Source organism: Hyperolius riggenbachi, chromosome 12, assembly GCF_040937935.1.
Source record: "Hyperolius riggenbachi isolate aHypRig1 chromosome 12, aHypRig1.pri, whole genome shotgun sequence".
Taxonomy (NCBI): domain Eukaryota; kingdom Metazoa; phylum Chordata; class Amphibia; order Anura; family Hyperoliidae; genus Hyperolius; species Hyperolius riggenbachi.
The window spans coordinates 168,901,509-168,925,205 of NC_090657.1; the positions used below are offsets into that span (position 1 = coordinate 168,901,509).

A 23,697-nucleotide genomic window follows, 5' to 3' on the forward strand; every position below is an offset into this window, starting at 1 on the left:
CAGGGAGGGTCTGGGCACACTGTGGCATTGTTAATCAAAATAAGGGCTGGGACGCGCTGGGGGATTTTTGGCAGCGTTTTTTGGGTCGCCAGGGAATCCCAAAAACCGCTTTCCCAATGTATATAAATGGGGCTGAACCCACTAGTGCTATAGTGATTTGGATTAATCACAAAACATGCAGCATTTTGAGAGCATATGTGCTCAATGTTATGTTACAGAAGCACTGCAAAATTTGAAAAGCGATTTTGCAGTGATTGGGGGTAGGCAATTTGAATTTTAAATAAATTATACTTACCTGGTGTCCCGATGTCTGGCTTACATCTGTTGCTCCGCCCCCTAGCAGAAGAGGTTACAGGCGCTTCTCTGATTGGTCCTACAGAAGCACCTATGACTACTTCCCTTTCAGGGCAGGGCTACGGACGGGACCCGGACAACGGGACACCTGGTAAGTATAATAAAGTTTGTTTAATACAAACAAAAATGCTAAACGGAAATGCTGTGCAGTTTACTGTACAGTGCTTCAAAACAGAGCCAAATGTGATCGGCCTAGGAATCACTGCACACAGCGCTAGCACTAATGGATTTCAGCCCTTAGGCCTCTTGTACACTACATGCGATTCCGATTTTTTATACGATCAGATTTTTGATTCCGATAAAAAAAAAACAAAAAAAAAAAAGTAGCAGCAAGCAGTAGTTTTTAAAAAAATATCAATCAAAAATTTGGATCGTATAAAAAAAAAAAAAAAAAAGAATCACATGGGGCGTGCAAGAGGCCTTACGCTGCGGTGTTCTCAAGATGCATGCAGCAGTGCGTCGTCAGAAAGCAGCACATAAGTGTGCCTTTCACAGTGCAGTCTATGCACCGCCTGATGTGCCTGCTGATGTGTGCAATACTAGGGACATTGCTGCAACGGAAAGCAACACAGGTGCTGTGCGATTCCCTGAACCCTCGGCCACCTGCGTTTTATCACAGTGTGACCGTGTACCAGAGTCCTAAAGGGACAGCAAGCCATGGGAAATGGTCAATCGACTCTGTAGAATGCCGCACAGTAGTAGTCCACGCTGTACAACTACAGGACATTAATAATTGATGTATTCTCACCGAGAGAAGGGTTAACTAGTCAGCAGTAATGAGCGTGCTCTCTTCATTTGCTCAGCCTCCTGGTCTCTTGTGGTGGACGGTGGGGTGGGGGGGGATCACTGTTGTCAGGCAGGAATACATATAGATTTCCTATTCAGCAGCACGAGGCCGATCTGGCTGCATCGTCTGGCCAAGTCTCTAGGGAAGGTACAGCAGAATTAGAAGTGTGGCCAGAGCAGCACTTCTGCAGCAGCGGGAGGGGCTCATAGCCTGAATCCCCGTCCCCCAGGAGCAGCTATGAGCACAGACTGTCCTATGCCCCATGATTGTACGCAGAGAACGTCCCGCATAGAGGTGATCATCCAGCATGCGGTCACAGCACCAGGAGGGGCTCACAGCCTGATTTCCCATCCCCAGGAGCAGCTATGAGCACAGACTGTCCTATGCCCCATGATTGTACGCAGAGAACGTCCAGCATAGAGGTGATCATCCAGCATGCGGTCACAGCACCAAGAGGGGCTCACAGCCTCAATCCCCATCCCCAGGAGCAGCTATGAGCACAGACTGTCCTATGCCCCATGACTGTACGCAGAGCACGCCCTGCACAGAGGCGCATCCAGCATGCGGTCACAGCACCAGGAGGGGCTCACGGCCTGATTCCCCATCCCCAGGAGCAGCTAAGAGCACAGACTGTCCTATGCCCCATGATTGTACGCAGAGCATGCCCTGCACAGAGGCGTATACTGCATGCGGTCACTGCAGCACACGTCCGAGACACAAGCACAGCACGACGCCTCATAGCACATGATCCAGGTAACATGATGTGCATACATGTCCAGGGAGAGGAGTGTCGGCACACAATACGGGGAAACCGCAACAATAGTAATTTTACACATAAAAAAAAAAAAATTATATAAAATTAAATATATATATATATATATAAACCTCCTCTGCGGGAAATATCCACAAACACAAAGACGAATTAAGATGTAAAGGGGCCCCAGGCAGGATAGTAGATTTCGGGCCCCCTTGCAGTCCTTTTGGTAAGCTGAAGTGGAGAGCGGGGGCATATCTGGGTAATGTAGCACCTATGGCAAACACTAAAATTGCGTCCCCTCCCCCACCCAGGTCAGAGCCCCCTTCACCTCTAAAAACAGCATCCTTTCTCGCGTACATGTGCTATGGTTGCCTGTGTTGTTTGGCTCGGGATATTGCTTTTTTTTTTTGCAAATATCTCATCTTAGTCCTTCTCTATCCTCTTTCCTAACACTAAGCCAAGTGCGCCCTCAGTGGCGTAGCTAAAGAGCTATGGGCCCCGGTGCAAGTTTTACATGGCGCCTCCCAAGCACTCTATGCATAACAATTGATACAATGCACCAAAACCTGCCAACACAGTGTCAGAGGTGCAAGTAGAGGATGGGAAACTATTAATCACTTCTATAGATGCTTTAAATAGTAGTAATCATTATTACCAGCACAGGGCCAATAGAAAGCTAAAACTGTGCTTGAGGTAGGGCCCCTCAGGGCCCTTGTGACCCAAGGGCCCCGATGCGGTCGCTACCTCTGCAACCCCTATTGCTACACCACTGTGCACCCTGCATACATAAATTAAGTAGCCAAGTTCCCCAGATAGATTAATCTGATGTGAGGTCTGAGTGATGGGGAGGTACGGGGCAGGCATGGTGGCGCAGCACAGGAGCAGGCATGGCACTAATGGTGCTGTGGTGCCCATGGCACAAGCTATGCCTGTACCCCCCTAGATACGACTCAGTACAGGCAGAGAGTAACAGCTTATACTGTACATACTGAAGGTAGCAGAGATCAGCACACACTGCAGCTAGTTTACTATCAGTTCAGGCACACAGTAACAGCTTATACTGTATATAATGGAGGTAGCAGAGATCAGCACACACTGCAGCTAGTTTACTATCAGTACAGGCACAGCATAACAGCTTATACTGTACATACTGGAGGTAGAAGAGATCAACACACACTGCAGCTAGTTTACTATCAGTACAGGCAGAGTAACTGCATATACTGTACATACTGGAGGTAGCAAAGATCAGCACACACTGCAGCTAGTTTACTATCAGTACAGGCACACAGTAACAGCTTATACTGTACATACTGGAGGTAGCAGAGATCAGCACACACTGCAGCTAGTTTACTATTAGTACAGGCACAGAATAACAGCATATACTGTACATACTGGAGGTAGCAGAGATCAACACACACTGCAGCTAGTTTACTATCAGTACAGGCACACAGTAGCAGCTTATACTGTACATACTGGAGGTAGCAGAGATCAGCACACACTGCAGCTAGTTTACTATCAGTACAGGCACAGAATAACAGCATATACTGTACATACTGGAGGTAGCAGAGATCAACACACACTGCAGCTAGTTTACTATCAGTACAGGCACACAGTAGCAGCTTATACTGTACATACTGGAGGTAGCAGAGATCAGCACACACTGCAGCTAGTTTACTATCAGTACAGGCACAGAATAACAGTGTATACTGTACATACTGGAGGTAGCAGAGATCAGCACACACTGCAGCTAGTTTACTATCAGTACAGGCAGAGTAACTGCATATACTGTACATACTGGAGGTAGCAGAGATCAGCACACACTGCAGCTAGTTTACTATCAGTACAGGCAGAGTAACTGCATATACTGTACATACTGGAGGTAGCAGAGATCAGCACACACTGCAGCTAGTTTACTATCAGTACAGGCACACAGTAACAGCTTATACTGTACATAATGGAGGTAGCAGAGATCAGCACACACTGCAGCTAGTTTACTATCAGTACAGGCACAGAATAACAGCTTATACTGTACATACTGGAGGTAGAAGAGATCTACACACACTGCAGCTAGTTTACTATCAGTACAGGCAGAGTAATTGCATATACTGTACATACTGGAGGTAGCAAAGATCAGCACACACTGCAGCTAGTTTACTATCAGTACAGGCACACAGTAACAGCTTATACTGTACATAATGGAGGTAGCAGAGATCAGCACACACTGCAGCTAGTTTACTATCAGTACAGGCACAGAATAACAGCTTATACTGTACATACTGGAGGTAGAAGAGATCTACACACACTGCAGCTAGTTTACTATCAGTACAGGCAGAGTAATTGCATATACTGTACATACTGGAGGTAGCAAAGATCAGCACACACTGCAGCTAGTTTACTATCAGTACAGGCACACAGTAACAGCTTATACTGTACATACTGGAGGTAGCAGAGATCAGCACACACTGCAGCTAGTTTACTATCAGTACAGGCACACAGTAACAGCTTATACTGTACATAATGGAGGTAGCAGAGATCAGCACACACTGCAGCCAGTTTACTATCAGAACAGGCACAGAATAACAGCGTATACTGTACATACTGGAGGTAGCAGAGATCAACACACACTGCAGCTAGATTACTATCAGTACAGGCAGAGTAACTGCATATACTGTACATACTGGAGGTAGCAGAGATCAGCACACTGCAGCTAGTTTACTATCAGTACAGGCACAAAGTAACAGCTTATACTGTACATAATGGAGGTAGCAGAGATCAGCACACACTGCAGCTAGTTTACTATCAGTACAGGCACAGAATAACAGTGTATACTGGAGGTAGCAGAGATCAGCACACACTGCAGCTAGTTTACTATCCGTACAGGCAGAGTAACTGCATATACTGTACATACTGGAGGTAGCAGAGATCAGCACACACTGCAGCTAGTTTACTATCAGTACAGGCAGAGTAACTGCATATACTGTACATACTGGAGGTAGCAGAGATCAGCACACACTGCAGCTAGTTTACTATCAGTACAGGCACACAGTAACAGCTTATACGGTACATACTGGAGGTAGCAGATATCAACACACACTTCAGCTAGTTTACTATCAGTACAGGCAGAGTAACTGTATATACTGGAGGAAGCAGAGATCAGCACACACTGCAGCTAGTTTACTATCAGTACAGGCACACAGTAATAGCTTATACTATACATAATGGAGGTAGCAGAGATCAGCACACACTGCAGCTAGTTTACTATCAGTACAGGCACAGAATAACAGCGTATACTGTACATACTGGAGGTAGCAGAGTTCAGCACACACTGCAGCTAGTTTACTATCAATACAGGCACAGAGTAAAAGCTTATACTTTACATATTGCAGGTGCCAGAGATCAGCACACATTGCAGCTAATTTACTATCAGTACAGGCACAGAGTAGCAGCTTATAGTGTACATACTGGAGGCAGCAGGAATCACCACATGCTGCAGCTAGTTTACTATCAGTACAGGCATAGCGTAACAGCTTATACTGTGCATACTGGAGGCAGCTCGGATCAGCACATACCGCAGCTAGTTTTTTTTATTTTTTTATTTAAATTTCTATTGAGAAGCAGAAACATGGTACAGAAAAATATCACATATAACAATCAGGAATACATTTTCCAGTTAGGAATATATTACAAACACATTGCTACGCTACAGCGGGTTTACTATCAATACAGACACAGAGTAACAGTTTATACTGGAGAAAGCAGAGATCGGCACACATTGCAGCTAGTTTACTATCAGTACAGACACAAAGTAACAGCTTATACTGCACATACTTGGGGGCAGCAGGGATCAGCACACACTTCAGCTAGTTTACTATCAGTATAGGCACAGAGTAACAGCTTGTATATAGTGGGTGTAGCAGAGATCAGCAAACACTGCAGCTAGCTTACTATCGGTAGAGGCACAGTGTAACAGCTTATAATTTATATAGTGGGGGTAGCAGAGATCAGCACACAGCTTATACTGCACAACCGACAGGGAAGGATAGAGTTCTGTGTTCCAGAATATCAGGTTGATGTAAATTTTGAATGGTCTCCTCTCTGACAGCCATGAAGCCGCTGGCACTGTTCTGGTGGCAGGGACATGTGACTTGTCAGTCTCGTGCGAGGTTGTGTCACCCTGTGTTGTGGGTGACGGGTGAACTTCACCCAGAGAGGAGCTGTGTGGGTGGAAGATCTATCAAACAAGATGCAGAGCGTAGCAAATGCCTGACAAGTGCCAGATTCCACCGGAGCCAAGAACTGCTCCGCCTGCATCCCGCCTGCATCCCAGAGCTAACGTGATTACAGGGTGTGCGGAGCAGGGGTGCCCGGCTGCCCCATGTGCAGCGTCCCTGGCCCAGAGCTTGTGTCATTACAGGGTGTGCGGAGCAGGGGTGCCCGGCTGTCCCGTGTTAAGCGTCCCTGGCCCAGACCCCAGAGCTAACGTGATTACAGGGTGTGCGGAGCAGGGGTGCCCGGCTGCCCCATGTGCAGCGTCCCTGGCCCAGAGCTTGTGTCATTACAGGGTGTGCGGAGCAGGGGTGCCCGGCTGTCCCGTGTTAAGCGTCCCTGGCCCAGAGCTGATGCTATTACAAGGTGTGCGGAGCAGGGGTGCCCGGCCGTCCCGTGTGCAGCGTCCCTGGCCCAGAGCTAACGTGATTACAGGGTGTGCGGAGCAGGGGTGTCGGGCCGTCCTATGTGCAGCGTCCCTGGCCCAGAGCTTGTGTCATTACAGGGTGTGCGGAGCAGGGGTGCCCGGCCGTCCCGTGTGCAGCGTCCCTGGCCCAGAGCTAATGCTATTACAGGGTGTGCGGAGCAGGGGTGCCCGGCCGCTGAAGTGAATAGAGGTCAAAGATGGTGGCAGGTGAGCCCCATTGACACCCACTACGCCCCAAGCACCTGCCTAGGTGCCTGATGGAGAATTCTGTTCTGGGCCTGCAGGACTAATCCCCCCTCAGGGAAGTAAGCATGTGGAACAGTGTAACATTTACCTTCTCCAGTGCTGCATCTGGGTCTTTTCTGTTCTACCTGGCAGTTGCACACTCTGTGCTTCCCTACCTTCTGATCATGTGACATATTAGGAGCCTGAGGTATGCAGCAATGAGTGTGTGGCTGACCGGATGCAGCGCTGGAGCAGGGAAATATTAAACGTCTCCTCTGCACTACTCAGCAGACGTATCCCCCAGGCCAGGACCTACCGTGTCAGTACACCGCCGGTCAGCTTGGCGCAGGGTGAGCTAAATGACGGCTCACCCTGCTGCCACTGAAATTCTCAGCGGCGTTAAATACTATTCCCCCGAGTCGCAGCAACTCAGAGTTAGAAGTAATTTGGGGCCCAGCGATCACTGGAACCCCAAATTACCAATGTGTAGGCTGCAGACTATAACATTGCTGCTATCAGTGCAGGATCATCTACCAGGCAACCTAGGCAGGTGCTTGGGGCCCAACAGCCACCTTCTCCAACCCCTCTCCACTTCAGCTTACCAAAAGGAGCACAAGGGGCCCAAGTACATATTAATCCTTCTCTGGCTTCTATAGCGGCGCCCAGCTCAAGCACTACATGGCTGGCCCTGTGCGCTGAGAGGAGGCGCTTCACCCCCAGGCCCCCCCCCCCCCACCCCCTTACCACTACAGTCACTATAGTTACTTCACTTGGTTTGAGGCTGGTCAATTAATGTGGAATCTTAGTGAACAATTTTGCCCATGACTTAGACTAGGCACCCCTGCTCTACAGAATGCAGGAATCGTGACAGTGTATGACCTTAACACAAATCTCCACTGTGTCCCACAGTGCAATAACTGCTGGCAGAACACATAGCAGCAGTATTCTCTCTATATAAACACTATTCATTGTGCAAAAACACCACACTAAAAGCTAACACCGCTGCTAACAATTCTGATAAACTCGTGACTTATTTGTGGTTTATTATGGTTTATTTTTTCTTAGAAACCCCTCTTTGTCTGCAGATTCTTCACAATTCTGGCTCAAGGACTCCATGCACAGCAAAATCGACAATTTTTAAATCGTGCTTTAGCCGAAAATTCAACATTAAAGAGACTCTGTAACAAAATTTTCAGCCTTATTTCTTCTATCCTATAAGTTCCTATAGCTATTCTAATGTGGTCTGGATTACTGCAGCCTTTCCTAGTTGCACAGTGGCTGTATTATCTCTGTTATATAATCTAATCATCTTTCCTCTGACGGCTTTGTCGTGCTCAGGCACTCAGGCAGGAATCTGCTGCTCTGCTGTGATAGGATAGAAGCTATACACACCCTCTCCACTCCCCCTGCAGGCTCTGTGTGAGTCACAGACAGAGCTCCTCTCAGCCTATCACAAGCTTTTAGCAGCCATGTCTTTTGTTTGTAAACACTGCCTAAAACTGGCAATTACAAGCCAGGATTGCAGCAGGGAGTGGCAGAAACAGCACAGAGGGGCCCAGGAGAACATAATGAATAGAATCATATGCTTTTTACTGTAAGAATTTCAGAGTACAGATTCTCTTTAAACTCTCCTAACAAGCAACTTTCCACTGAGCAAACCTCTCCTAATAAGCAACTTTACATGGAGCAAACTATCCTAATAAGCAGCTCTCCACTAAGCAAAAAAAAAACCTCTCCTAATAAACGATGTTCCAATGCAGCGCTCCACTGAGCAAAACACTCCTAATAAGCAGCTCTCCATTGAGCAAATCTCATCTAATAAGCAGCACTTTGAAGAGCGAAACTCTCCTAACAAGCAGGCAGCTCTCCACTGAGCAAAACTCTCCTAACAAGCAGCTCTCAACTGAACACTCCACGCTAAACACTGCTTACACTCTCCTAGGGTCCTCTAATATCTGCACCCACTCTCCTGGGGTCCCCTATAAACACTGCACCCACTCTCCTGGGGACCACTGTAAACACTTTACCCACTCTCCTGGGGTCCCATGTAAACACTACACCCACTCTCCTGGGGACCCCTATAAACACTGCACCCACTCTCCTGGGGACCCCTGTAAACACTGCACCCACTCTCCTGGGAACCCCTGTAAACTGCACCCACTCTCCTGGGAACCCCTGTAAACACTGCTTACACTCTCCTAGGGTCCTCTAATATCTGCACCCACTCTCCTGAGGTCCCCTATAAACACTGCACCCACTCTCCTGGGGTCCCCTATAAACACTGCACCCACTCTTCTGGGGTCCCCTGTAAACACTGCACCCACTCTCCTGGGGACCCCTGTAAACACTGCACCCACTCTCCTGGGGACCCCTGTAAACATTGCACCCACTCTCCTGTGGACCCCTGTAAACACTGCACCCACTCTCCTGGGGTCCCCTATAAACACTGCACCCACTCTCCTGGGGTCCCCTATAAACACTGCACCCACTCTCCTGGGGACCCCTGTAAACACTGCACCCACTCCCTGGGGTCCTCCAATCACTGTTCCGACTTTCCTAGGGTTCCCTCTAAACTGCAATCGCACTCTCCTGGTGTTAGGATTAGCAATACGGGATGCAGAGGTTGCGACTGCACTGAGGCCCTTGGGCCAGAGAGGCCTTCCCTCAACAGTATTATTGGTCCTATGCTGGTAAAGATCACTTCTGTAGATGCTTTGTAAAGTGATAATCATTAATAAACGGTTCCCCATCCCCTACTTTCAACAAATACTGTGGCTGTCCTTGGTAGGTTTTGCTGCACCATTTAAATTAGCTATAGAATGGGGCCCAAAGCTTTGCCACTGCACTGACTTAATGATTTATAACTGAAAATTGTACAAAAAAAATAAACAATTTTATTCATTACAGTACATTATTTTCACTACAGTTTTTCTAAGTTTGTCTTTGTGTTAATATACTTTCAATCACTGTACTTTACTCTCCCTAGCGGTAACCCCGAGCTGAGCTCGGGGTAAGAAATATGTCAGGAGCGGTAACTCGGGGTAGGCAAATACCAGCTCTTCTGAGTCCCGTGCGCGATTGGCGCTGTGCAGCAGGACTCCAGGCTTCTCCTCCTGGCCACCGGGATCCCCATTGCGAACACTGTTAATTCAGTGCAGGAGACTTAGGCGCAGTCAGCGCCACCATAGGCCGTATTAAGAATTACGGCTATAGCAGCGCACAGGGAGTAACTTTGGCGCCGTCAGAATTCGACTTCCAGCAATTGCTGGAAACCAAATTATTTCATTCTCCACCATCCGTGGCAGCCTGGAGGGGGAATAGTATTTAACCACTTGAGGACCGTGGGCTTTACCCCCCTTAAGGACCGGCCACTTTTTTTCCATTCAGACCACTGCAGCTTTCACGGTTTATTGCTCGCTCATACAACCTACCACCTAAATGAATTTTGGCTCCTTTTCTTGTCACTAATAAAGCTTTCTTTTGGTGCTATTTGATTGCTCCTGCGATTTTTACTTTTTATTATATTCATCAAAAAAGACATGAATTTTGGCAAAAAAATGATTTTTTTAACTTTCTGTGCTGACATTTTTTAAATAAAGTAAAATTTCTGTATACATGCAGCGCGAAAAATGTGGACAAACAGGTTTTTGATTAAAAAAAACCCCCATTCAGTGTATATTTATTGGTTTGGGTAAAAGTTATAGCGTTTACAAATTATGGTGCAAAAAGTGAATTTTCCCATTTTCAAGCATCTATGACTTTTCTGACCACCGGTCATGTTTCATGAGGGGCTAGAATTCCAGGATAGTATAAATACCCCCCAAATGACCCCATTTTGGAAAGAAGACATCCCAAAGTATTTACTGAGAGGCATAGTGAGTTCATAGAAGGTATTAATTTTTGTCACAAGTAAGCGGAAAATGACACTTTGTGACAAAAAAAAAAAAAAAGTTTCCATTTCTTCTAACTTGCGACAAAAAAAAAAAATGAAATCTGCCACGGACTCACCATGCCCCTCTCTGAATACCTTGAAGTGTCTACTTTCCAAAATGGGGTCATTTGTGGGGTGTGTTTACTGTCCTCGCATTTTGGGGGGTGCTAATTTGTAAGCACCCCTGTAAAGCCTAAAGGTGCTCATTGGACTTTGGGCCCCTTAGCGCAGTTAGGCTGCAAAAAAGTGCCACACATGTGGTATTGCCGTACTCAGGAGAAGTAGTATAATGTGTTTTTGGGTGTATTTTTACACATACCGATGCTGGGTGGAAGAAATATCTTTGTAAATGACAATTTTTTTATTTTTTTTACACACAATTGTCCATTTACAGAGGTCTTTCTCCCACTCAGCATGGGTATGTGTAAAAATACACCCCAAAACACATTATACTACTTCTCCTGAGTACGGCGATACCACGTGTAGCACTTTTGTGCACCCTAACTGCGCTAAGGGGCCCAAAGTCCAATGAGTACCTTTAGGATTCCACACGTCATTTTGAGAAATTTCATTTCAAGACTACTCCTCACGGTTTAGGGCCCCTAAAATGCCAGGGCAGTATAGGAACCCCCACAAATGACCCCATTTTAGAAAGAAGACAACCCAAGGTATTCCGTTAGTAGTACGGTGAGTTCATAGAAGATTTTATTTTTTGTCACAAGTTAGCGGAAAATGACACTTTGTGAAAAAAAACCAATAAAAATCCAATTTCCGCTAACTTGTGACAAAAAATAAAATCTTCTATGAACTCACCGTACTACTAACAGAATACCTTGGGGTGTCTTCTTTCTAAAATGGAGTCATTTGTGGGGTTCCTATACTGTCCTGGAATTTTAAGGGCCCTAAACCGTAAGGAGTAGTCTTGAAACAAAATTTCTCAAAATGACCTGTGAAATCCTAAAGGTACTCATTGGACTTTGGGCCCCTTAGCGCAGTTAGGGTGCAAAAAAGTGCCACAAGTGGTATCGCCGTACTCGGGAGAAGTAGTACAATGTGTTTTGGGGTGTATTTTTACACATACCCATGCTGGGTGGGAGAAATAACTCTGTAAATGGACAATTGTGTGTAAAAAAATCAAAAGATTGTCATTTACAGAGGTATTTCTCCCACCCAGCATGGGTATGTGTAAAAATACACCCCAAAACACATTATACTACTTCTCCCGAGTACGGCGATACCACATGATTGGCACTTTTTTGCAGCCTAACTGCGCTAAGGGGCCCAAAGTCCAATGCGTACCTTTAGGATTTCACAGGTCATTTTTGTTTCAAGACTACTCCTCACGGTTTAGGGCCCCTAAAATGCCAGGGCAGTATAGGAACCCCACTAATGACCCCATTTTAGAAAGAAGACACCCCAAGGTATTCCGTTAGGAGTATGGTGAGTTCATAGAAGTTTTTATTTTTTTGTCACAAGTTAGCGGAAATTGATTTTAATTGTTTTTTTTCACAAAGTGTCATTTTCCGCTAACTTGTGACAAAAAATAAAATCTTCTATGAACTCACCATACTCCTAACGGAATACGTTTGGGTGTCTTCTTTCTAGAATGGGGTCATTTGTGGGGTTCCTATACTGCCCTGGCATTTTAGGGGCCCTAAACCGTGAGGAGTAGTCTTGAAACCAAATGTCGCAAAATGACCTGTGAAATCCTAAAGGTACTCATTGGACTTTGGGCCCCTTAGCGTACTTAGGGTGTAAAAAAGTGCCACATATGTGGTACCGCCGTACTCAGGAGAAGTAGTATAATGTGTTTTGGGGTGTATTTTTACACATACCCATGCTGGGTGGGAGAAATATCTCTGTAAATGACAATTGTTTGATTTTTTTTTACACACAATTGTCCATTTACAGAGAGACTACTTCTGACACTTTTTTGCAGCCTAGGTGCGCTAAGGGGCCCAACGTCCTAGTCACAGGTCATTTTGAGGCATTTGTTTTCTAGACTACTCCTCACGGTTTAGGGCCCCTAAAATGCCAGGGCAGTATAGGAACCCCACAAGTGACCCCATTTTAGAAAGAAGACACCCCAAGGTATTCCGTTAGGTGTATGGCGAGTTCATAGAAGATTTTATTTTTTGTCACAAGTTAGTGAAAAATGACACTTTGTGAAAAAAAAAGTTTCCGCTAACTTTTGACAAAAAATAAAATCTTCTATGAACTAACAGAATACATTGGGGTGTCTTTTTTTCTAAAATGGGGTCAGTTTGTGGGGTTCCTATACCGCCCTGGCATTTTACGGGCCCAAAACCGTGAGTAGTCTGTAAACCAAATGTCTCAAAATGACTGTTCAGGGGTATAAGCATCTGCAAATTTTGATGACAGGTGGTCTATGAGGGGGCAAATTTTGTGGAACCGGTCATATGCAGGGTGACCTTTTAGATGACAGGTTGTATTGGGCCTGATCTGATGGATAGGAGTGCTAGGGGGGTGACAGGAGGTGATTGATGGGTGTCTCAGGGGGTGGTTAGAGGGGAAAATAGATGCAATCAATGCACTGGGGAGGTGATCGGAAGGGGGTCTGAGGGGGATCTGAGGGTTTGGCCGAGTGATCAGGAGCCCACACGGGGCAAATTAGGGCCTGATCTGATGGGTAGGTGTGCTAGGGGGTGACAGGAGGTGATTGATGGGTGTCTCAAGGTGTGATTAGAGGGGGGAATAGATGCAAGCAATGCACTGGCGAGGTGATCAGGGCTGGGGCCTGAGGGCATTCTGAGGGTGTGGGCGGGTGATTGAGTGCCCTAGGGGCAGATAGGGGTCTAATCTGATAGGTAGCAGTGACAGGGGGTGATTGATGGGTAATTAGTGAGTGTTTAGGGTAGAGAACAGATATAAACACTGCACTTGGGAGGTGATCTGACGTCGGATCTGCGGGCGAACTATTGGCGTGGGTGGGTGATCAGATTGCCTGCAAGGGGCAGGTTAGGGGCTGATTGATGAGTGGCAGTGACAGGGGGTGATTGATGGGTGGCAGTGCCAGGGGGTGATTGATGGGTGGCAGTGCCAGGGGGTGATTGATGGGTGATTGACAGGTGATTGACAGGTGATCAGTGGGTTATTACAGGGAAGCACAGATGTAAATATTGCACTAGCGAATTGATAAGGGGGGTCTGAGGGCAATCTGAGCGTGTAGGCGGGTGATTGGGTGTCCGCAAGGGGCAGATTAGGGTCTGATCTGATGGGTAACAGTGACAGGTGGTGATAGGGGGTGATTGATGGGTGATTAATGGGTAATTAGTGGGTGTTTAGGGTAGATAACAGATGTAAACATTGCACTTGAGAGGTGATCGGACGTCGGATCTGCGGGCGATCTATTGGTGTGGGTGGGTGATCAGATTGCCCGCAAGGGGCAGGTTAGGGGCTGATTGATGGGTGGCAGTGCCAGGGGGTGATTGATGGGTGGCAGTGACAGGGGGTGATTGATGGGTGGCAGTGCCAGGGGGTGATTGATGGGTGATTGACAGGTGATTGACAGGTGATCAGTGGGTTATTACAGGGAAGCACAGATGTAAATATTGCACTGGCGAATTGATAAGGGGGGTCTGAGGGCAATCTGAGCGTGTAGGCGGGTGATTGGGTGCCCGCAAGGGGCAGATTAGGGTCTGATCTGATGGGTAACAGTGACAGGTGGTGATAGGGGGTGATTGATGGGTGATTGATGGGTAATTAGTGGGTGTTTAGGGTAGATAACAGATGTAAACATTGCACTTGAGAGGTGATCTGACGTCGGATCTGCGGGCGATCTATTGGTGTGGGTGGGTGATCAGATTGCCCGCAAGGGGCAGGTTAGGGGCTGATTGATGGGTGGCAGTGCCAGGGGGTGATTGATGGGTGGCAGTGACAGGGGGTGATTGATGGGTGGCAGTGCCAGGGGGTGATTGATGGGTGATTGACAGGTGATTGACAGGTGATCAGTGGGTTATTACAGGGAAGCACAGATGTAAATATTGCACTGGCGAATTGATAAGGGGGGTCTGAGGGCAATCTGAGCGTGTAGGCGGTGATTGGGTGCCCGCAAGGGGCAGATTAGGGTCTGATCTGATGGGTAACAGTGACAGGTGGTGATAGGGGGTGATTGATGGGTAATTAGTGGGTGTTTAGGGTAGATAACAGATGTAAACACTGCACTTGGGAGGTGATCGGACGTCGGATCTGCGGGCGATCTATTGATGTGGGTGGGTGATCAGATTGGCCGCAAGGGGCAGGTTAGGGGCTGATTGATGGGTGGCAGTGACAGGGGGTGATTGATGGGTGGCAGTGACAGGGGGTGATTGATGGGTGATTGACAGGTGATTGACAGGTGATCAGTGGGTTATTACAGGGAAGCACAGATGTAAATATTGCACTGGCGAATTGATAAGGGGGGTCTGAGGGCAATCTGAGCGTGTAGGTGGGTGATTGGGTGCCTGCAAGGGGCAGATTAGGGTCTGATCTGATGGGTAACAGTGACAGGTGATGATAGGGGGTGATTGATGGGTGATTGATGGGTAATTAGTGGGTGTTTAGGGTAGATAACAGATGTAAACACTGCACTTGGGAGGTGATCTGACGTCGGATCTGCGGGCGATCCATTGGTGTGGGTGGGTGATCAGATTGCCCGCAAGGGGCAGGTTAGGGGCCAATTGATGGGTGGCAGTGACAGGGGGTGATTGATGGGTGATTGACGGGTGATCAGGGGGATAGATGCATACAGTACACGGGGGGGGGGGGGGGGGGTCTGGGAGGGGATCTGAGGAGAATCTGAGGGGTGGGGGGGTGATCAGGAGGGGGCAGGGGGCAGGGGGGGGGGGATAAAAAAAAAATAGCGTTTACAGATAGTGACAGGGAGTGATTGATGGGTGATTAGGGGGGTAATTGGGTGTAAACAGGGGTCTGGCGGGTGGGCAGGGGGGGGGGTCTGATGGGTGCTGTGGGCGATCTGGGGCGGGGGGGGAGAAATCAGTGTGCTTGGGTGCGACATAGGGTGGCTGCAGCCTGCCCTGGTGGTCCCTCGGACATTGGAACCACCAGGGCAGGAGGCAGCCTGTATAATACACTTTGTAAACATTACAAAGTGTATTATACACTTTGTATGCGGCGATCGCGGGGTTAACATCCCGCTGGCGCTTCCGTATGGCCGGCGGGATGTTGCGGCGGGTGAGCGGAGACAAGCGCGGCGGGGGATCGCGTCACGGATGACGCGATCGCTCCGCCCATGCCCCTAAAAGGACCGCCGCCTCTGTGGGTGAGCCGGTCCTTCAGGGCTCCACTTCCCGGCCGCCCCTGTGCGTTAGGCGGTCGGGAAGTGGTTAAGATGGCCAGAAACTTGTGCAACAGCAGGATCAGCCATATACCAGCTGTATCCTGCGCCCAAGCCGCCTGTGCTGATACCTCTCGTACGCCCCCATTGTCCCCTGTTGTTCTTCCGGATCACCCGACGGCCAATCATAGCAGCGGAGCGTGTACAGCATTACGCGGACGGTGTGACATCATAGGGGGTGGCGGAAAAATGTAAAGTGGACCCGATCTCTTGCAGGGCACAGGACAGAAGGAAACAAAGAAATGCAGCCTGTATGCATGTAAGGAGTTTAGCCTGTCTAATTCACCCTCTTCCTTCTGTCCTGTGCAAGTGATCAGGTCCAAACAAAGAAATGCAGCCTGTATGTATTTAGAGAGTTTAGCCGGTCTAATTCCTCCTCATTTGTCTCTATTCACAAGTTGTAATTTAATCTCTCTCCTGTGTCACATGACTGCCATGGCAAAGATGGCAGATAAGCTCATTTGAAAGCACAGGATCTTAACCACCCTGGCGTTCTATTTTTTTTGCGGCGTTCGGCCGCGGGTGGGTTTTTTTCACCTTTTTTTTTTTTTATCATGTAGCTAGCCTAGCGCTAGCTACATGTTTCCCCCCTCCCTGCACCATCCCGCCAACCCCTCCGATCGCCGCCGGCGATCATACCCAACAGGAAATCCCAATCTGAACTGGATTTCCTGTTAAGGCTTCCCTTGTCGCCATGGCGACGATCGGAATGATGTAATCGACGTCATGACGTCAGGGGGAGTCCCGATCCACCCCATAGCGCAGCCTGGTGGTAATTGGCCAGGCTGCGCTGGGGGGCCTCTTTCGCGGCGCGTAGTGGCGGATCGGCGGTGATCGAATCAAACACGCAGCTAGCAAAGTGTTTAAAAAAAAAAAAGGGGAAAAAAAAGACCCACTAGGGGCTGAGATATCCACCGCGGCGGTAATGGGCGAGCTGAGCTCGTCCATACTGCTAAGGTAAGTAATATAGCCATTTGGTTCCCAACTGCTTCTGCGGATATGCCTTACTGTTACCGATTTTTGCCTGGATTTTGACTACTCTGTGCCTGCCGCCTGGACCGACCTTTGCCTGGGTTTTGACTACTCTCTGCCTGCGGCCTAAGACTGATAGCAAAGGGAAAAAAGTCCAAAAGCAATCACGCTTCTACTGTTCCAATTGTGAGGTTGCCCTCTGTGCCATTCCCAGTTTCAAAATATACCACATGCAGGAGGTGTATTAGGCATGTATGTACATACTGTATAGTCTAGTGACTTATTTGTATAGTTTCACTATTTTTTTTCAGTTTATTCATAAATGTATTTACTTCAACAATGTTGTGTTCTATTCCTTGATTATACGCAGGCTGTCTACAAGACCTTTATATTTGACATATTTATGTGAGTTATGACTTAAGAATTGTAGGCCTAAAATTCTTGAAAAAAATGTAGTGTAGGCCCAATCCAGACAGAAATGCACCGCCAGGGGGGGTCAACATTAATACAGAGTTTATGGTATTTATATAGTGTGGTGTAGAACCTTAGGCAAACAGAAAGCACACTTATCCAGTATCAGACAATCCCCTTTGCTGCCTGCTTACTTAGAGTGACCAGATTTTTGTAGGTCCAACCTGGGACAGGGAGGGGGGGGGCGTGGGGGGGGGGGGAGGGGGAGCGGCGCGCATAGCGCGCCGCGGCGAAAAGTGGGGAGGCCTGAGGAGCGCGCAGCGACGAAGACCGGGGGGTGTGTGGATGCGGTGAAAAATGGGCGTGGTCATGACATTGTATGGGCGGAGCTAACATAATGATGTAACAGCGAGGCATAAGAAAGCAGTGTTTACGCCATGATGTGGACAAACGAGACTTTGCATCATGGGTGTGCAGAAACTGTGTGATGCTAATAGTATACCGTAAGCACAAAGCAGCAAACATAGCCATCTATGACCATTAAATAATAAATGCAGTAACAGTTACCCCGGACACCAGAAAATAAACGCAAAGGGCAACATGTCAGCACAAAATAAACGCAATGCGGGCAACATGTCAGTATAAAATAAATGCAATGCGGGCAAACATGTCAGTACAAAATAAACGCAATGCGGGCAAACATGTCAGTACAAAATAAACGCAATGCGGGCAACATGTCAGTACAAAATAAACGCAATGCGGGCAAACATGTCAGTACAAAATAAACGCAATGCGGGCAAACATGTCAGTAAAAAATAAACGCAATGCAGGCAACATGTCAGTACAAAATTAACGCAATGCAAGCAAACATTTCACCAGAAAATAAACGCAATGCGGGCAAACATTTCACCAGAAAATAAACGCAATGCGGGCAAACATTTCACCAGAAAAGAAACGCAATGCGGGCAAACATTTCACCAGAAAAGAAACGCAATGCGGGCAAACATTTCACCAGAAAAGAAACGCAATGCGGGCAAACATTTTACCTGGAAAAAAAAACGCAATGCGGGCAAACATTTCACCAGAAAAGAAACGCAATGCGGGCAAACATTTCACCAGAAAAGAAACGCAATGCGGGCAAACATTTCACCAGAAAAGAAACGCAATGCGGGCAAACATTTCACCTGGAAAAAAAAAACGCAATGCGGGCAAACATTTCACCAGAAAAGAAACGCAATGCGGGCAAACATTTCACCTGGAAAAGAAACACAATGCGGGCAAACATTTCACCAGAAAAGAAACGCAATGCGGGCAAACATTTCACCAGAAAAGAAACGCAATGCGGGCAAACATTTCACCTGGAAAAGAAACGCAATGCGGGCAAACATTTCACCTGGAAAAGAAAGCATTTACTCACCTGGCAGAAGTCTCCGGCCTCTGGCGCGCTGCTCCCGGGACCATCTTGCTCTTGATCTTCTCTCCCGCGCTGAGTTGAATAGCAGGGCTACGGCAAGATGGCGCCCGAAGCCCTGTACTGGAGACACAAATAGTCTCCAGTACAGGGCTTCGGCAGCCATCTTGCCGTAGCCCTGCTCGCCTGCCGGTGTCGGAACAGACACCGGAAGAGGAGGCTGGAGCGGGGCTGCGGGCAATGAACTGGCACGGCGTCTATAGACGCCCCTGCCAGTTCATGAAGATAGAGTGGCCAGAGTCCCGAGGCCGGGACGTCCCGCTGCTGAAAGCGGGATGTTTCCCAGGACCTCATGCTGCCTGGGACAGCGGACCCCGAATCCGGGACGCGTCCCTGGCAATCCGGGACGTATAGTCACTCTAGCTTACTGCCACTACTGCAGCACTATAAATTGTAGATTTACAGATCAGGTTGTGGAGTTGTGTTTCACTTTCAGGGGCAATAAGCAGTACACCGAAGTCAGGCGATATAATTGTTATGTATCAACGTATTGGTAGGAAGATCCGCCCTGTAATAGGAAGAGCACAGGTATAGGCAAGTGATGGGTACAGGCGAGTGATGGGTACAGGCCAGTGATGGGCAAAGGCGAGTGAATGGTATAAGCGAGGGAGGAGTATAGGTGAGTGATGGGTATAGTTGAGTGACTGGTATAGGTGAGTGATGGATACAGTGGTTTGCAAAAGTATTCGGCCCCCTTGAAGTTTTTCATGTTTTGTCATATTACTGCCACAAACATGTATCAATTTTATTGGGATTCCACATGAAAGACCAATACAAAGTATGTACACGTGAGAAGTGGAACAAAAATAATACAGGATTCCAAACATTTAAAAAAAAAAAAAAAACTGCAAAGTGGGGTGTGCGTAATTATTCAGCCCCCTTTGGTCTAAGTGCAGTCAGTGGCCCATAGACATTGCCTGATGAGTGCTAATGACTAAATAGAGTGCGCCTGTGTGTAATCTAATGTCAGTACAAATACAGCTGCTCTGACACGGCCTCAGAGGTTGCCTAAGAGAATATTGGGAGCAACACCACCATGAAGTCCAAAGAACACACCAGACAGGTCAGGGATAAAGTTATTGAGAAATTTACTGCAGGCTTAGGCTACAAAAAGATTTCCAAAGACTTGAACATCCCACGGAGCACTGTTCAAGCGATGATTCAGAAATAGAAGGAGTATGGCACAACTGTACACCTACCAAGACAAGGCCGTCCACCTAAACTCACAGGCCGAACAAGGAGAGCGCTGATCAGAAATGCAGTCAAAAGGCCCATGGTGACTCTGGACGAGCTGCAGAGATCTACAGCTCAGGTGGGGGAATCTGTCCATAGGACAACTATTATTCGTGCACTGCACAAAGTTGTCCTTTATGGAAGAGTGGCAAGAAGAAAGCCATTGTTAACAGAAAAGCATAAGAAGTCCCGTTTGCAGTTTGCCACAAGCCATGTTGGGGACACAGCAACCATGTGGAAGAAGGTGCTCTGGTCAGATGAGACCAAAATGGAACTTTTTGGCCAAAATGCAAAACGCTATGTGTGGCGGAAAACTAACACTGCACATCACTCGGTTTATATTCGATTAGAGAGAAGAGTCAGTGCACAGGACCGTGACATGGAGCATTTGGAGTGCTGAAGCCCAGTAAATAGTCCATGCATATATTTCAGAAGAAGAGAGTGGGAACGCACATCCAATGCAAAAAACATTTTATTCCACCATTAAAATACAATAGGCTACAGTACCATTGTGCTGGAGAGGAGTACAAGTCAGTAGGGGATTGGTCTACAGCTGTTTCATGTCAATAGTGTGTGGTGCATCATCAGGACATCTGAACAAATGTACATCTGATCTCCCCCTTATATACATAATGACATCAATTGACAATTTAGATGATTACCCTTTGATTATAATTTATTCTGCAGGTGACTGACCTCCAATCAGAATCCCCTGCCGTGCCCTGCGAGCTAATGGGACAGACAGCAGACCCAAAGGCATCTACATCCTTCCAGCAAAGAGCGGCAAAGCCACTCACTTCCGCGTCGTGGAAAGCACACCACACGTCTAACCAAGTGCAATCAGCACAAAGGTACAGTAGCCTATTGTATTTTAACGGTGGAATAAATTGTTTTGTGCATTGGATGTGCGTGCCCACTCTCTTCTTCTGAAATACTGCACATCACTCTGAACACACCATCCCCACTGTCAAATATGGTGGTGGCAGCATCATGCTCTGGGGGTGCATCTCTTCAGCAGGGACAAGGAAGCTGGTCAGAGTTGATGGGAAGATGGATGGAGCCAAATACAGGGCAATCTTGGAAGAAATCCTCTTGGAGACTGCAAAAGACTTGAGACTGGGGCGGAGGTTCACCTTCCAGCAGGACAACAACCCTAAGCATAAAGCCAGGGCAACAATGGAATGGTTTAAAACAAAACATTTCCATGTGTTAGAATAGCCCAGTCAAAGTCCAGATCTAAATCCAATCGAGAATCTGTGGCAAGATCTGAAAACTGCTGTTCACAAACGCTGTCCATCTAATCTGACTGAGCTGGAGCTGTTTTGCAAAGAAGAATGGGCCAGGATTTCAGTCTCTAGATGTGCAAAGCTGGTAGAGACATACCATAAAAGACTGGCAGCTGTAATTGCAGCAAAAGGCGGTTCTACAAAGTATTGCCCCAGGGGGATGAATAATTACGCACACCCCACTTTGTAGTTATTTATTTGTAAAAAATGTTTGGAATCATGTATGATTTTCGTTCACTTCTCACGTGTACACCACTTTGTATTGGTCTTTCACGTGGAATTCCAATAACAGGTTTGTGGCAGTAATATGACAAAATGTGGAAAGCTTCAAGGGGGCCAAATACTTTTGCAAACCACTGTATAGGTGAGTGATGGGTATAGACAAGTGTGCGGCGTAGGTGAGTGATGGGCATAGTTGAGTGATGAGCATAGGCAGGGCCGGGCCGAGACATAGGCTGGAGAGGCTCCAGTCTCAGGGCGCAGTGTAGGAGGGGGCGCAGAATTCATTCAGCTGTCATTCCTAATTGTGTTTGAAGCAGAAAGAAATAAGAAAAGGGGATACATGGCAGTGACTGCAAGCCAGATAACTAGATATTAAGGTGTTGGGGAGGTTGTGGGCCCTGTGGCGCCTCTTAGTCTAATAGCAATCAGTGTGTGATGGCTGGGGTGGGAGGGATGGGGGGCGCACTTTGGTGTCTCAGCCTTGGGTGCTGGAGGACCTTGTCCCGGCTCTGAGCATAGGTAAGTGATGGGTACAGGCGAGTGAAAGACATAGGTGAGTGATGGGTATAAGCAAGTGATAGGTATAGCTGATTGATGGGTTTAGGTGAATGATGGGTATAGGCGAGTGACAGATATAAGTGAGTGATAGGTATTGGCGAGTGATAGGTATTGGCGAGTGATAGGTATTGGCGAGTGATAGGTGTTGGCGAGTGATAGGTGTTGGCGAGTGATAGGTGTTGGCGAGTGATAGGTGTTGGCGAGTGATAGGTGTTGGCGAGTGATAGGTGTTGGCGAGTGATAGGTGTTGGCGAGTGATAGGTGTTGGCGAGTGATAGGTGTTGGCGAGTGATAGGTGTTGGCGAGTGATAGGTATTGGCGAGTGATAGGTATTGGCGAGTGACAGATATAGGGGAGTGATGAGCATAGGCGAGTGATGAGCATAGGCGAGTGATGAGCATAGGCGAGTGACAGGCATAGGCGAGTGACAGGCATAGGCGAGTGACAGGCATAGGCGAGTGACGGGCATAGGCGAGTGACGGGCATAGGCGAGTGACGGGCATAGGCGAGTGACGGGCATAGGCGAGTGACGGGCATAGGCGAGTGACGGGCATAGGCGAGTGACGGGCATAGGCGAGTGACGGGCATAGGCGAGTGACGGGCATAGGCGAGTGACGGGCATAGGCGAGTGACGGGCATAGGCGAGTGACGGGCATAGGCGAGTGACGGGCATAGGCGAGTGACGGGCATAGGCGAGTGACGGGCATAGGCGAGTGACGGGCATAGGCGAGTGACGGGCATAGGCGAGTGACGGGCATAGGCGAGTGACTGGCATAGGCGAGTGACAGGCATAGGCGAGTGACAGGCATAGGCGAGTGACAGGCATAGGCGAGTGACAGGCATAGGCGAGTGACAGATATACTGTAGGCGAGTGATAAGTATTGGCGAGTGATAGGTGTTGGCGAGTGATAGGTGTTGGCGAGTGATAGGTGTTGGCGAGTGATAGGTGTTGGCGAGTGATAGGTGTTGGCGAGTGATAGGTGTTGGCGAGTGATAGGCGTTGGCGAGTGATAGGCGTTGGCGAGTGATAGGCGTTGGCGAGTGATAGGCGTTGGCGAGTGATAGGCGTTGGCGAGTGATAGGCGTTGGCGAGTGATAGGCGTTGGCGAGTGATAGGCATTGGCGAGTGATAGGTATTGGCGAGTGATAGGTATTGGCGAGTGATAGGTATTGGCGAGTGACAGGTATTGGCGAGTGATAGGTATATCCTGGCATGCAGTAAGCTATCTTACCGCTTTGTCAGCAGACTCAGCATCTGGCTCACAGGACGCTCTGTACCCAATCTGTCAATCCACCGCCACAGCACGCAATAAACAAGAAATACATATTCACAGGCAGAAACAAAAGCCAGACACAAACACCCCCACCTGAGGCCGGGTAATGATCGGTGGGAATGTGTCATTCAGAAGCTGCAAACATTAGCGCTCTACAAAAGGCATTA

At 47.9% G+C, this 23,697-nt stretch overlaps 1 protein-coding gene across 1 annotated transcript in view; it reads right to left on the reverse strand.

Annotated features, from left to right (window-relative positions):
• Nucleotides 1–23,697, reverse strand: part of PHACTR3 (phosphatase and actin regulator 3) — a 199,290-nt gene that overhangs the window by 56,997 nt on the left and 118,596 nt on the right. The gene's annotated exons all lie outside the window — the stretch shown is intronic.